This window comes from Bos taurus, chromosome 5 (genome assembly GCF_002263795.3).
Source record: "Bos taurus isolate L1 Dominette 01449 registration number 42190680 breed Hereford chromosome 5, ARS-UCD2.0, whole genome shotgun sequence".
NCBI lineage: Eukaryota > Metazoa > Chordata > Mammalia > Artiodactyla > Bovidae > Bos > Bos taurus.
This window is the reverse complement of record NC_037332.1, coordinates 54,938,764-54,953,303: the sequence shown is the minus strand read 5'-3', so window position 1 is coordinate 54,953,303 and position 14,540 is coordinate 54,938,764. Positions and strand designations below refer to the sequence as shown.

At 40.4% G+C, this 14,540-nt stretch overlaps 1 long non-coding RNA gene across 1 annotated transcript; it reads right to left on the bottom strand.

Moving 5' to 3' along the window:
• Positions 1 to 467: 467 nt before the first annotated feature.
• Positions 468 to 14,071, bottom strand: LOC132345296 (uncharacterized). Its single transcript, XR_009494531.1, has 3 exons — positions 13,841 to 14,071; positions 10,446 to 10,530; positions 468 to 2,888 (listed from the first exon to the last, which is right to left on the bottom strand). It is a non-coding gene; the product is annotated as an uncharacterized lncRNA (long non-coding RNA).
• Positions 14,072 to 14,540: the final 469 nt, after the last annotated feature.

Below are 14,540 nucleotides of genomic sequence, written 5' to 3'. Positions count from 1 at the left end.
TGACACTGTTTCCACTGTTTCCCCATCTATTTCCCATGAAGTGATGGGACTGGATGCCATGATCTTCGTTTTCTGAATGTTGAGTTTTAAGCCAACTTTTTCACTCTCCTCTTTCACCTTCATCAAGAGACTTTTTAGTTCCTCTTCACTTTCTGCCATAAGGGTGGTGTCATCTGCATATCTGTGGTGATTGATATTTCTCCCTGCAATCTTGATTCCAGCTTGTGCTTCTTCCATTCCAGCATTTCTCATGATGTGCTCTGCATATAAGTTAAACAGGTTGACAATATACAGCCTTGACATACTCCTCTTCCTATTTGGAACCAGTCTGTTGTTCCATGTCCAGTTCTAACTGTCCTGTATGACAGGACATACAGATTTCTCAAGAGGCAGATCAGGTGGTCTGGTATTCCCATCTCTTTCAGAATTTTCCACAGTTTATTGTGATCCACACAGTTAGGGCTTTGGCATAGTCAATAAAGCAGAAATAGATGTTTTTCTGGAACTCTCTTGCTTTTTCCATGATCCAGCGGATGTTGGCAATTTGATCTCTGATTCCTCTGCCTTTTCTAAAACCAGCTTGAACATCAGGAAGTTCACAGTTCACATATTGCTGAAGCCTGGCTTGGAGAATTTTGAGCATTACTTTACTAGCATGTGAGATGAGTGCAATTGTGCGGTAGGTAGCATATAATTTGGGCTTGCCAGGTGGTACTAGTAAAGAACCCACCTGTGAATACAGCAGATATAAGAGACAAGGATTTGGTCCCTGGGCCTGGAAGATTCCCTGGAGGAGGAAATGGCAATCCACTCCAGTTCTCTTGCCTGGAGAATCCCCATGGACAGGGAAGCCTGGCATGTAACAGTTCATGGGGCCGCAAAGAGTCAGACATGATTTAGAGGCTAAACTACCATCACCATTTTAGCCTGTTCCGTGGAGATTTCTATGAGGACCCAGTGCTGTGCTTGCTGGGTTTAGTTGTGCAGTCATGTTTGACTCTTTGCGACTCCATGGACTGTAGCCTGCTAGGCACCTCTGTCCAGGGGAATTCTCCAGCAAGAATACTGGAGTGGGTTGCCATCTCCTCCTCCAGGGGATCTTCCCAACCCAGGGATCGAACCTGGGTCTCCCACAATGTAGACAGATTCTTTACTGTCTGAGGCACCAGGGAAGCCCAAACATTCAAGAAGTGTTACCAATTATTATTATTGTTATTTTGCTGCTGGTGATGGAGGAACCCCTGTTTGGAGACTGTTTCCAACTCTCAGCCCAGTGCTCACTCCCAGAGTCAGTCTATTGTATTTTCTTTCTTTTGCAACTGACATGCAACTTATTTTTTTGCAAAGCTATTGTTGATTTTATTATATCACAAATCCTAGAAAGGCAAAAATGAGGGAATAGATTAGGATAAAACATGTCTGTAGCAAGCTTATGCAATTTTTAAAAAGGAAAATGAAAATTTAACACTCTTGATCTATCTAAAGTTATTACCACCACCAAAAGTGAGAATGGTCAACTGGAACTGACAAATGATAAATAACCATCCAGCCTGATTACTCTTAGTACCCAAACTTTTCCAGGCCCTAACTGAGGCATTTAGTTAGGACTTAGTGAGGTGTATTTCATTCATGCGTGTTCATTCTTCATTCAGAAAATCTTCACTGAGTGTCTTTTATGTGAAGGCCCAGTTCTAGTTAACATTACAGCACTTCTGTTGTTCAGAACTATCCTGTAATGAAATGTGGAAGGAAAAACTTCTGAAGGAGAAGACACAGCTCTGTCTATAACACATACATAAAAAATTTCCTGCCAAGGGGAAAATGAGAAATATTGAGGGAGGGAGGCAGAGTCAGAAGTCTCTAGAAATCTCTAGAAGTCTTCAGAAATCTCTAGATTTAATCCCCAAAGTCTTCTGGGAGGAGGAGGAATCTATACAGTGAGGCCCTGCAGGTGGTAATGGGCAGGAAACAGGGAGGGATTTCTAAGACAAGGGTATTGCAGGCCTTGGTGGTCTAGCAGTTATGTGGCTACTAGTTTTCTTTTATTCCTGCGTTGTAGAAATTTTCTTTGTTAGAATGTGGCTTCAGAAACGTATTGTCCAATTTTGCACATCTCCCCATCTCTCCCCTAATCTCTTGTGCTGTTCTGAAGAAACTTCCAAAAGCCTGCTAAAGAGAAGTTCTCTGCCTTCAGCATTGGGGAATTCGAACACTCACTATTCATCAATCATTCAAGACTTTTCTTCCTTTCTTCCTTCCATCCCCTTCCAAACTCTCTTCTGCATCTCAGGGTAGAAGCAGCTGAATTAGACCTTTCAGAATTCCATTTCCAGCAGGGTTCTGGGTTAGATTCTGCCAAAAAGAAGGACTGTGCAAGATTTGGAAGATAAGAGAAAGGAAAAGCCATTTTTCTCTGGTGGCAGCTGCAGGCAGACACTTTGGCAGGCAGCAGACAGGAGATTTACAGCAAATTTCCAGGAGAGCTCCTGCAAATCACCTTCTTTGGTTTTGCAGTCAGGAGAGATTATCAGCAGGAATATTTCCCTATATTTCCCATTTACCCAAATTTCCTGAAGGCCAGCTGTGGCTTTTCTTTTACCTTAGGACCCTAATTCTTTAAGTGTTGTGCAAATCCTTGATTGTTAGCATTATATTGTAACTTAAAATAAAATTTTTTGAATCCATCATGCTAGGCTAAGTCTTGTGGTAAATGTCAGTGACTTAATAAGTTTATTTTTGGATAGTGTCTTAGTCTAATGGAGATGGAGGTGGTAGGGATTTGGGAGTGAGGGACTCTGTTTCAAAGAGCCATTAGGAGACTTAAGCTGATGAAGCTCTGCTATGCATCTTCAGCATGGCTCCAGGAAGACTTGGGCATTAGCCTCCAGCTGAAAGACAAGGAAAGAAGGTTGAGTGAGGTGATTTCATGCATCAGGTCTACATTGGCACATATCACTTCTTCCCAGATTCCACTAACCCATCACAAGCACCAATGCAGTTGCAAGAAGGGATGGAAAATTTGAAGGAACTGTTCGCAGTGGCTCCTTCCACTTGGTCCAATCCTTAGACCTTGGTGTTTCTAGGAGTTCTGAAACCAGATCTCTCTCTTTTTCTCTTTTCTCACTCTGCCCTTTTACTGCAAAGAGATCTTACCTATAATTATAATGTCACCTTCTACCTCTGCTCTTGCTTTCCTCTCTACCTGGAATGTCCTTTCCCTTTTTGTCCTGGTGAATGCCCTCCAAGGCATAAATGGTATCTCCTTTTTTAAATTGTCCATGAATATTCATTGTCTTTCTTACACATAGCAATAAAATACAAACTGCATGCTAAGTTGCTTCAGTCATGTCCAACTCTTTCTGACCCTATGTCCCATGGGGTTCCCCAGGCAAGAATACTGGAGTGGGTTGCCATGCCCTCCTCCACGGGACTCTTCCCCACCCATCTCCTGCAGCTGGCTCCTGCATTGCAGGTGGATTCTTTAATGCTGAGCCACCGGGGAAGCCCATAAAACACAAACATGTAGCTGAAAAACTCAGTCTGATGACAATACATACACTTATTTGTTAGACGCAATTATTTGCTGTTCTCTTTTCTCATCAACATAAGTTCTTTGAGGATAAGGAAGACAAGTCATGTATTCTGAGTGGCCCTGCACTGACTTCTCAAAGCGTAATAGGTGCTCATTAAATATTGTTTAAGTGAATTGATAGATTTGGCTGTCTAAATATTGACAGATTGAAATAATTGAATGATAGTCCTAGTCATCTTCTCAAATATAATACAAATATTATTAATGTAAAATAGTACCTCTGTGGTTTGGTAATGGCATGCCCATGGTCAGTATTTAAACATGAATGCAGAATGAATTGATTTAAAAATAATTAATACTTTAAAGAATTTGTATTCATGTGCTAAAATAACTCTCCCATAAATTTTTTCCTACACCTTGCAAGATCCTTTGTGCATTTGGCTTTTGTCACAATAGGTCATTGACAAGGTACATATTCAATCCTGGCTCAGAGATTTCCTGCCCTTTTCATCTGCTCTACATGGATTCCATCCCTTACATTCTGTTCTCCTCTTTCCTCCTTTAATCATCCCTCCTGCCTTTTCCTCTTCCCTAATTGATCACCATGTTTATTGAACTTGAAAATTTGTGACAAGAAGAGAGAAAGAAACAGGGGAAATCCATGGGTGGACAGACATTTTTCCTTCATAAATTTCTATTCTGGAGTGTTCCTCTCTACCCCAAGGGTGTGATTTTTAACAGTTTTTTTTTTTTTTTTAATAAGCTTTGCATTTATTTAGGCAAGACATTACCAAGAAATATAATTGTGATGTAAACAATGTCTATAATTTGTCTTGGAGCCATTATTTTTTTCTCTGAATTAGTACTAGATCAATACCCTAGTAAGTTGTCAGCAGCATTGTATTGATGTCTCTGTAAACAAACAAATTAACATTTTATTTAGTTTCACTAGGTATTCAGCTTGGCAATGGGAGAGGGGTGTACAAAGAGATAAAAGTAAGTTCTTTGTCCTCAAATAATTTACAGCCTATAAATTTGAGATGTTGATTATTTATGCCTATGGAAAAATCACAGAACTTCCTTTACAAAATTCTCAAATCCTGCTTTAGGGTTCATTTCAAATCAAATACTCTTCTGTTCCTTTTTGTTACTTCTTTAGCTTTTAACTGCATCTCATCATCAGAACTTTTTCCATTCCTATGCTTGCATTGGCTTGTTTATTAACTTACTCTACAAATACTTAATGGGTGCCTACTCTGTGTGGGCCATTATAGCTTTTAGTGACACAGTAGAAGACAAAGTCCCTGCCCTCAAAAGAGGTGTGTTCCAATGAGAGAGAGAGAGACAGTAACTGATCAAACAAATGTAATATTGTCAGTAAGTGCCATCAAGAAAAAATAAAACAATTTAAAATAATAAAAGGGCCAAGAAGTGCTATTTTAGAGAGAATGGTCTGGGAGGTTATCTCTGAGGAGGTAACACTGAGTAGAGACGTGTTTGAAGTAGGAATTAACCATGACGAGAACTAGTAAACAGCATCCTAGGTAGAAGAAGCAGTGAATGTAAAGGGCCTGGGGCTAGGATGAGCTTGTGACATTTAGAGAACAGGTAGAAAGGCTGTGTGGCTAGAGCTTAATTAACAGAACTGATGTTTATAACTTTTTGGTTCATCTAATCTTTCCACATCCATTATTTTATTTGTATATCACAGCAAGATAGTTATCATTTTTACTTTACAGATGAGGAAACTGAAGCTCAAAGCTTAACCAATGACTTGTCCAAAGAGATGGAATGTGGCTTTTGTCCCTAGGCTTAAGACTCCATATCAAGTACTCTTCCCATACTTCAGATAATGCTATTGTGAAGGTTTCTTTGGCTCTGGGATGCCCTTAGGACACTGGCAAGTCTAGAAAGTCACTTCCAGGGAAAAGAGGGCACAGAAGGGTCAGTAGCTACCCTGATCCTACTTGATTCATAAAGTTGGATTTGGGGAAGGTCTCTTATTATTCCAGAGTTTTCTTGGGCAGTGGGATAATCTCTAGGATGTTATCCTCAAAGGAAGAAAGTTCCAGTCTAGGATAGATTACCAAAGTAAATGTAGTGAGCAGATCCCCAGTACTCACACTGGTACTTTGCGTGCATCTGGCCTGAAAAGGAAGCTCAGCACAAACATCTTGCTCAGGGTCTGGACAGACATGCTCATGTGGTCCTCAGAGAACTTTAGAGGAGGAGTGAAATCATTGGATTTACACCCCTTCCTCTCTTCTTTGTTAAATTAAGACAAAATATAGGTGATAAGATAACACGTGTAGATGAAGACAGACCTGGCATATGATTGTATTTATTCTTTCATGAGTGCTTCCCAGGTGTGCAGTGGTAAAGAATTTGCCTGCCAATGCAGGAGACTCAGGACACACAGGTTCGATCCCTGAGTCGGAAAGATCCCCTGAAGTAGGAAATGGCAACCCACTCCAGTATTCTTGCCTGAAAAATCCTATGGACAGAGGAGCCTGACAAGCTACAGTTCATGTGGTTGCAAAAGAGTCAAACATGACTGAGCACACAGACATGGATGCATTCTTTCATAAAATATTTTTTGAGCATTTACTGTCAAACACTGTGATGGGTGCTGAAGATAAACAAGGTATAATCCCTCCATTCAGCGAGGCTGGGTCTAGAGGAAAATCAAATATATAAACACGTGGTTATCACATGATAAAACTGCCTTAGAGGAGGTGTCTGGAGAACATGTTAGAAGAAAAACAAAAAAGAAAATTTGCCCCCATTCTGTACTATCTTGTTGAGAAAAAAAAATCTTGCAGCCCTATTTCTGGTGGAGAAAGTACTCATTTGACATAAAATTACTTTATTAGCCTTTCTCAAGTGACTAACTAAGATCTGAGGAATTTCTGAGAGTTCTTTGGATAGCCATCTGTATGTCATAGAAATAGTGTTCTTTCATTAGTAAAAGCAAATTCATGGAATAAAGACTTACTCTGATAAAACCACAGAAATGAGCTACCAATGGATAGCTTAAACTTTCCACTTTTGGTAATATTTAGGAATAAAATAGAAATATATCTCTGCAGAGTGGGTGGGAAGATTTAAGGGGTGGACAGGTTTCCCAGTTGGCTCGGTGGTAATGAATCCATCTGTTAATGGGGGAGACGAAGGAGACATGGGTTCGATCCCTGGGTCAGGAAGACCCCCTGGAGGAGGGCCCGGCAACTCACTCCAGTCTTCTTGCCTGGAGAATCCCCATGGACAGAGGAGTCTTGCAGGCTACAGTTCATGGGGTCGCAAAGAGTTGGACACAATTGAGCACACAGGCACACACACAAGGGCTGAACCTATGATTTTGAGATGTTTATGATTTTTATCATTGTCTGTGGTAAACTGTTACCTAGGAGACAAAATACACTTTGTATTTCTTGAAGTCATACAGTCGAGAGTCTATTAAGCCTAAGCAAAACTTCAGTTCAGTTCAGTTCAGTCACTCAGTCATGTCCAACTCTTTGCCACCCCATGGACTGCAGCATGCCAGGCCTCTCTGTTCATCACCGACTCCCAGAATTTACTCAAACTCATGTCCATTGAATCGGCAAAACTTAACGCTTAATAAATAAGATTTCTCTCCAGTTTTGCATGACTCTTTCTAAGTACTTTCCCGAGCTGGGGACTTACATACCAAATACCTTAGAGTGGAAATTCCAGAGCTCTCTGTGGTTAAAGACTGAGGCTTACCCTGGAAACTCCTCAAAGCCTTGCCTTCCTGTTGTAAATCCTCTCCATTCCTGCCTCTTCTCACATTTCACCTTTTCCTTACTCTTCCAACTTGACTCTCAGGATGGTTATCTCAGTGACTCCCTGGACCCCACTGCACCAAGGGATGTTAGTCTAGCATAAGTTCTGTGTCAGTCTGCCTTGGGACATGGCTGAAAACTTTGATTCCAGAAACTTCTCATCATGAGTGGCAGGCAGTCCAGACAGGCTCTGCTTACCCCATCAGGTCAGACAGCTTCCAGTCTTGCCATAACACCAAGTTCACTACAAAACAAAGGGCAGGGAATACGGTAACTTTTATTACAAGCCTATCTAGAGACTCTGGAAGTAGAATGGAGACACCTTTGTCATGGATCTCATACCAACTGGTTGGGCTTTCCTCACTGTTTCCTAACAACTGACCACTGATTTGAAGTGAAAAATTATCTCCACACTGAGAACAATGTCTCAAGTGAAGATGGACATGGTTGATCTTTATTATTTATGGGCTTCACACTTGTGGATTCACCTCCTTACTAAAGTTTATTTGTAACTAGACCACCTGACCTGCCTCTTGAGAAATTTGTATGCAGATCAGGAAGCAACAGTTAGAACTGGACATGGAACAACAGACTGGTTCCAAATAGGAAAAGGAGTACGTCAAGGCTGTATATTGTCACCTTGCTTATTTAAATTATATGCAGAGTACATCATGAGAAACACTGGACTGGAAGAAGCACAAGCTGGAATCAAGATTGCCAGGAGAAATATCAATCACCTCAGATATGCAGATGACACCACCCTTATGGAAGAAAGTGAAGAGGAACTAAAAAGTCTCTTGATGAAGGTGAAAGTGGAGAGTGAAAAAGTTGGCTTAAAACTCAACATTCAGAAAACGAAGATCATGACATCCAGTTCCATCACTTCATGGGAAATAGATGGGGAAACAGTGGAAACAGTGTCAGACTTTATTTTTTGGGGCTCCAAAATCACTACAGATGGTGACTGCAGCCATGAAATTAAAAGACGCTTACTCCTTGGAAGAAAAGTTGTGACCAACCTAGATAGCATATTGAAAAGCAGAGACATTACTTTGCCAACAAAGGTCCGTCTAGTCAAGGCTATGATTTTTCCAGTGGTCATGTATGGATGTGAGAGTTGGACTGTGAAGAAAGCTGAGTGCCGAAGAATTGATGCTTTTGAGCTGTGGTGTTGGAGAGGACTCTTGAGAGTCCCTTGGATTGCAAGGAGATCCAACCAGTCCGTTCTGAAGGAGATCAGCCCTGGGATTTCTTTGGAGGGAATGATGCTCAATCTGAAACTGCAGTACTTTGGCCACCTTATGCGAACAGTTGACTTATTGGAAAAGACTCTGATGCTGGGAGGGATTGGGGGCAGGAGGAGAAGGGGACGACAGAGGATGAGATGGCTGGATGGCATCACTGACTCGATGGACGTGAGTCTGAGTGAACTCTGGGAGTTGGTGATGGACAGGGAGGCCTGGTGTGCTGCAATTCAAGCGACTGAACTGAACTGAATCAATATTCTGACACTTTTGCGGTCATTCATGGACATGCACAGAAGACTGAAAATTCTAGTTGCTTATGGTACCCCACTCAAGTACTCTTGCCTGGAGAATCCCATGGATGGAGCAGCCTGGTAGGCTGCAGTCCATGAAGTCACTAAGAGTTGGACACGACTGAGTGACTTCACTTTCACTTTTCAGTTTCATGCATTGGAGAAGGAAATGGCAACCCACTCCAGTGTTCTTGCCTGGAGAATCCCAGGGATGGGGGAGCCTGGTGGGCTGCCGTTTATGGGGTCGCACAGAGTCGGACACGACTGAAGTGACTTAGCAGCAGCAGCAGCAGCAGATGCACTATTACCAGCTAAAGTCAAACAAGGTGATCCTCTGTTTTCATACTGTAAGCAAGTGTCCTTTTTGTAGTCTCCTTAGTGCACATTTGTTTCCATCTGTGTGCTTACTTGTTGGCGATTTCAGTATTTAAAATGACTTTGAAGCATAGTGCTGAAATGCCGGCTAGAGTTTGTCAGCGCAACAGGGCTGTGGTGTGTCTTAATGAACGACATAGGTGCGCTGGATATGCATCATTCAGGCACTAGTTATGGGGCCACTGGCTGTGAGTCCAGTGTTAGTGTCAACTGTATGTATTACGTAAGGTATCTTTAAACAGAAACACACATAACACAAGGTTATGTATTGTTCAGTTAATGAAAATATGGCCAGAGGCTCACAGAAATCTACTTCTGTATTTCCCCTAGGAGCAATGGGTCAGTATTCACTAATTCAGTGTTTGTAGAACAATTTATAGAACATAACTATAAGCAAATATATAGAACATAACTGTAAGAGCATAATGAATATTATATGTGTGTGTACATATATATATATATATATGGGCTTCCCTGGTAGCTCAGATGGTGAAGAATCTGCCTGCAATGCAGGAGACCTATATATACATATACTTGATACTCATATATATTAACATAATATATATTTTAATTGAAGTGCTATTGACACAATACTATATTTGTTTCAAGTGTACAACATGATAATTCGATATTTTTTATAGATTACTCTCCATACAAAGCTATTGTAAGATATTGACTGTATTTCCTGTGCTATACATTACATTCTTACAACTTATTTATTTTATACCTTTCAGATTGTACCTCTTAATCCTCTTCCCACTATCTTGTCCCTCTCTGCCTACGCTGGTAATTGCTAGATTGTTCTCTGTGTCTGTGAGTCTGTTTCTGTTCTATTACATTTATAGATTCCACATATAAGTGAAAACATACAGTATTTGTCTTTCTCTGTCTGACATATTTTATATATAAGTATGTTTTTTTATTAGCACCTAAAAGGAGTCACTTATAAATCTGTTCACTATCACATTAAACACATTGTGGAGAAGGAAATTGTGAAACTTGTGTGATCTTCTCTAATGATTAAAATAAATGCTATTTTTATGAGGTAAAATATTCACAATTAATCAGAACCTTTTTACTTTATCAAAATTTACTTTCGGTCTATGCAAAGAATGTGAAATTTCAAGGCAAGGAGACAAAGGAAGGACACCTCCTAATCAGCCCCTGCGTTTGTGGAGAACAAGGCTCGTGCACTCACCACCGAGCTTTGTGGAACATTCATAATTCATGAAAGGGGCCATCTGAAAGCATTTCCCAGAATTGTCACAAAATTCTGTCAGCTCCTGCAGTGATGAAAAAGTTCAGTCTTGTGAATATGATTAAGGTGCACTGGAATCTAAGAAAACCATCAATAGCTGCTCCAGCTCGCTTCACGCTCTTGGAATGTAGTCTGGAGAAGAAAGTCGGTTCTGACAGATGATTTCATGGCATTTTACTCAGTATGGGATGTATTTGAGAAGCAGTGTATCAAAATCTTGACCTTTGCTTTATTTTTTTCTCTATTGTTGATTTAAAAGATTAGAAGCACTCCAAAAACCTTTCTTCTAAATGTCTTGCCTTGCATGCAGCACCAAGAATTCTGAACAGATTTGACACACACACTGTAGGAGCATAAATCAGCTAAGGGGAGGATCCTTGTAAATTGCTTTCCCCTTTATAATTTCATCTCATTAGGGAAGAAGGGATAGGTGGGTGTACTGGTAGTTACAGATCAGGAACTGTATTTTCTTTTCAGAGCAGTGATGATGTTTTCGTATGCAACCCCCTTCTGAGAAAACTATACAGGTTTTTATTATGCATAAAAATTCTTTTCTGGTGGCTTTTTTGCAGTTTACAGAAAAAAGTGTGAACTAAAATTAGAAAGTGCTTAGCTTTTACATATTATTGACTTCTTAGGCTTAGTGTAAAAAGAAAGGAAGGGAGCCCACAATAAAATTTCTATTCCTTTGGTGGATTAAGATGAGCATGTAAAGCAGATTTATGAAATAGACTCATTAATCACTGACATCCAATGTATTTGGTAGATCAAGGATGAAGGAATGTGGTCTAGGAGTTCCAAAGAGTAATGAGTGATATTTATGGGAATAAATATCACTATTTATTAAATAAATAAATAGGATTCACATTTGCAGAATCCTATTGTTCATTAGGGGCTTCCCTGAAGACTCAGATGGTAAAGAATCCACCTGCAATGTGGGACACCCAGGTTTGATCCCTGGGTCAGGAAGATCCCCTGGAGAAGGGAATGGCAACCCACTCCAGTAGTCTTGCCTGGAGAATGCCTTGGACAGAGGACCTGGCAGGCTACAAGGACAAGACTGAGCAACTGACACTTTCACTTTCTTTGTTCATAATGTCTGCTTTCTAAATACAGATCTCTTGTATTTCAACCGTGAGTTCTCTTGATAATGCAGAGGGTAAACAATGATTTCAGAATATTCAATAATGATACTGATGATGACTGTATGCAGTCACTTTATGTCATGGCTTTTCACCTTTACAACAGCCCTGTGGAGGGATCAAGTATTTATTTATTTATTCAATGCTGTTTTCGAACTCAATTGAAAATTAAAAAAATTTTTTAAATTGTGGTAACATATATATAATACACAAATGACCACTTTAACCATCCTGAGTGTACATTTTAGCAGCTTCGAGCATATTCACAGAGTTGTGCAATCAACACAACTATTCAGTTCCAGAACATTTTCATCATCCCGAACAGAAACTCAGCATCTCTTAAACAATTCCCCCTCCCCACAGCCCCTGGTAATCTTGATTCTACTTTATGTATTTACGAGTTTGTCTACTCTAAAGACCTCATATAAGTGGAACCGTATAGTATTTGTCCTTTTGTGATTGGCTTATTTCACTTAGTATGGTGTTTTTGAAGTTCATCTGAGTAGCATATCTCAGAATTTCACTCCTTTTCAAAGATGAATGAATAATTAATTTTTTAACACCAACTACTATTCTAGACCTGAGGTTCTTACTGGGAAGTGGTTGTGTTTGCTTCTCCCTGGGGATTTCCATACTCTGGGAGCTCTACCATTTTGCCCTGGCTCCTGGTTTCCAGAATCCATCCCCATGTCCTTCCCTTTTTCAAACCCAAACTCCAAACTTGAAACTCATAGATTGCTACTCTCTGAGTTGAGCTGTAAATCTATAGTTCAATAGTCTATCCTGATCACTACAAGTTAGCTCCCCCAAAATGTTGTAAAATTGTATGCTAGTGACATCCTTAAACCATGAGGACTTTTGATGGCATGCCAAAGGAAGTGTCATGGCACTGCATAACAGGGGACAGCCACTTTTAATTTATACCCAGGTCAGGTAGTAGATTTTCCTATCCAAGGGAATAAATCAAACTTTTCTCCCAGGATAAGAGAAAGCACCAAAGCAAACCAAAAAATATCTTATTCCCATGATTAATAAAGCAGGCAACTGACATTTCTAGAAGTATATTGAAGGGAGGAATCTCCATGGAATCCAAAAAAGACTATTCAAAGAAATCCATAAGAAGTCATTAAAGACTGAGGACTGGATACAAGGATGCAACCATCCTAATACAAAATTTCATGGAAAATACAAGAATAGCTGCTTAGTTGGGACAAAGTAAAGATTAAAAAAAAAATGCACTGGCAGGACCAGAAGAGGATTCTCTTTACCTTAATAGTCAAATATTTCATACAAATTCCTAATACATAGGTGGGCTTCCATGATGGCTCAGCAGGTAGAGCCCACCTGAAATGAAGGAGACCCTGGAGATGGGGGTTCAACCTCTGGGTTGGGAAGATTCCCTGGAGGAGGAAATGGCAACCTACTCTGGTATGCTTGCCTGAAGAATCCCATGGGCAAAGGATTCTGGTGGGCTATGGTCCATAGGGTCCCAAAGAACAGGACGTGGCTAAGCATGCACGCAATACATAGGAACTAGAATTTGATGTAATACTACTATAATATTCAACAGCCTGTCATATTAATCTTGGTTTTTTAACTGTATAGTAAATGTGTTTTAATTCCATAATATTGGCTCAGTAATTCTGTACACATGTTTTGTTGTATTCAGAGAGCTCAAAGTTAAGGAATTCCTGTAGGTTAGTGGGTGGCTCTCAAACTTCAGCATGCATCAGAATACCCTGGAGGGCTTGTTAGAACTAGCTTCCTCCAGATTTTCTGATTCAGTAGGTCTAGAGTGAAGCTTGAGATCTGAATTTATGTCAAGTTCCCAGGTCATCCTAATGCTTTTGGTGCATTAACCCCAATGTCTGGACCACATTTTATGAATTCCTAGGTATATCTAGGTGTGTATAACTCACCTAGATCAGATGAGTTAAAGTTTAGTTGAAATTCTGATACATAAAGTGCTTTTCAAATCTGCTCATCTTTTGTATTTTCACTGTTATCAGAGATATTCAAGCCACCATCAGTCTCTCACCTGAACTACAAAGCCTCTAAATGGGTCTTCAATTTCATATCATGCATCCCTCCAATTTCTACGTTAAAAACAGCTATGGTTATCTTTTAAAAACCTAAATCAGACCATCTGACTCTTTTACGTACTATTCTTCAAATACTTTCCATAGCACTTACCCCATAACACCCAGCTGCTTATCATGGCTCTCCAGGGCTTGTTTACCATCGTTAGGCTCTAAGTTGCTTGAGAAAGGGATCAAGTCAGCATAGCACCTGAGAGGTGGCAGGGGCTCACTTGGTTGGCTCACAGAGGCGACAGGGGCAGGCAAGCTTGTGTTGAATGCAGTGTTTATTGTCTGGGTTCATCGACAGCTTTTACAGTAAGGAGTCTGTCACTTGGGGCATTTGTTTCTTCAATTAATGCCATTCTGATGCCTTTGCTGTGAGTCACAACCACTCTGTCTCTGACTGCTGAAACTGTTAGTGGCCTGCGTCAGTATGGCTTAGTGACTAAACTACAATATAAGGCTTGGTTGGCATCAGCTCTCCTCTTCCACCCCTGTGCTACTTTGAAGAGTCTCCTGAGAGGGCTGCCCAAGGAGCTGAGGAAATGGAGTGAAGCTTTGATTAAATAATTAATCAGTGTGTGCCCAGATCAAGGGAAGAGACGGTTCTTTGGCAATCTACATTACATCCAAGGCTACATTTAGAGACTGTATTTAGTTTGGGATAAACTTTTTAAAAGGAGGGAGTAGGAAACTGTTCAGGAGAGGGCAGCTAGAATAGTTTAGAATTTGAAGTTCGTCACAGGAAAGAGCTGTAAATGAACTCAGGAGAAATCTATGGAGAGAAGCCACCATCTTGAAAAAGAATGACG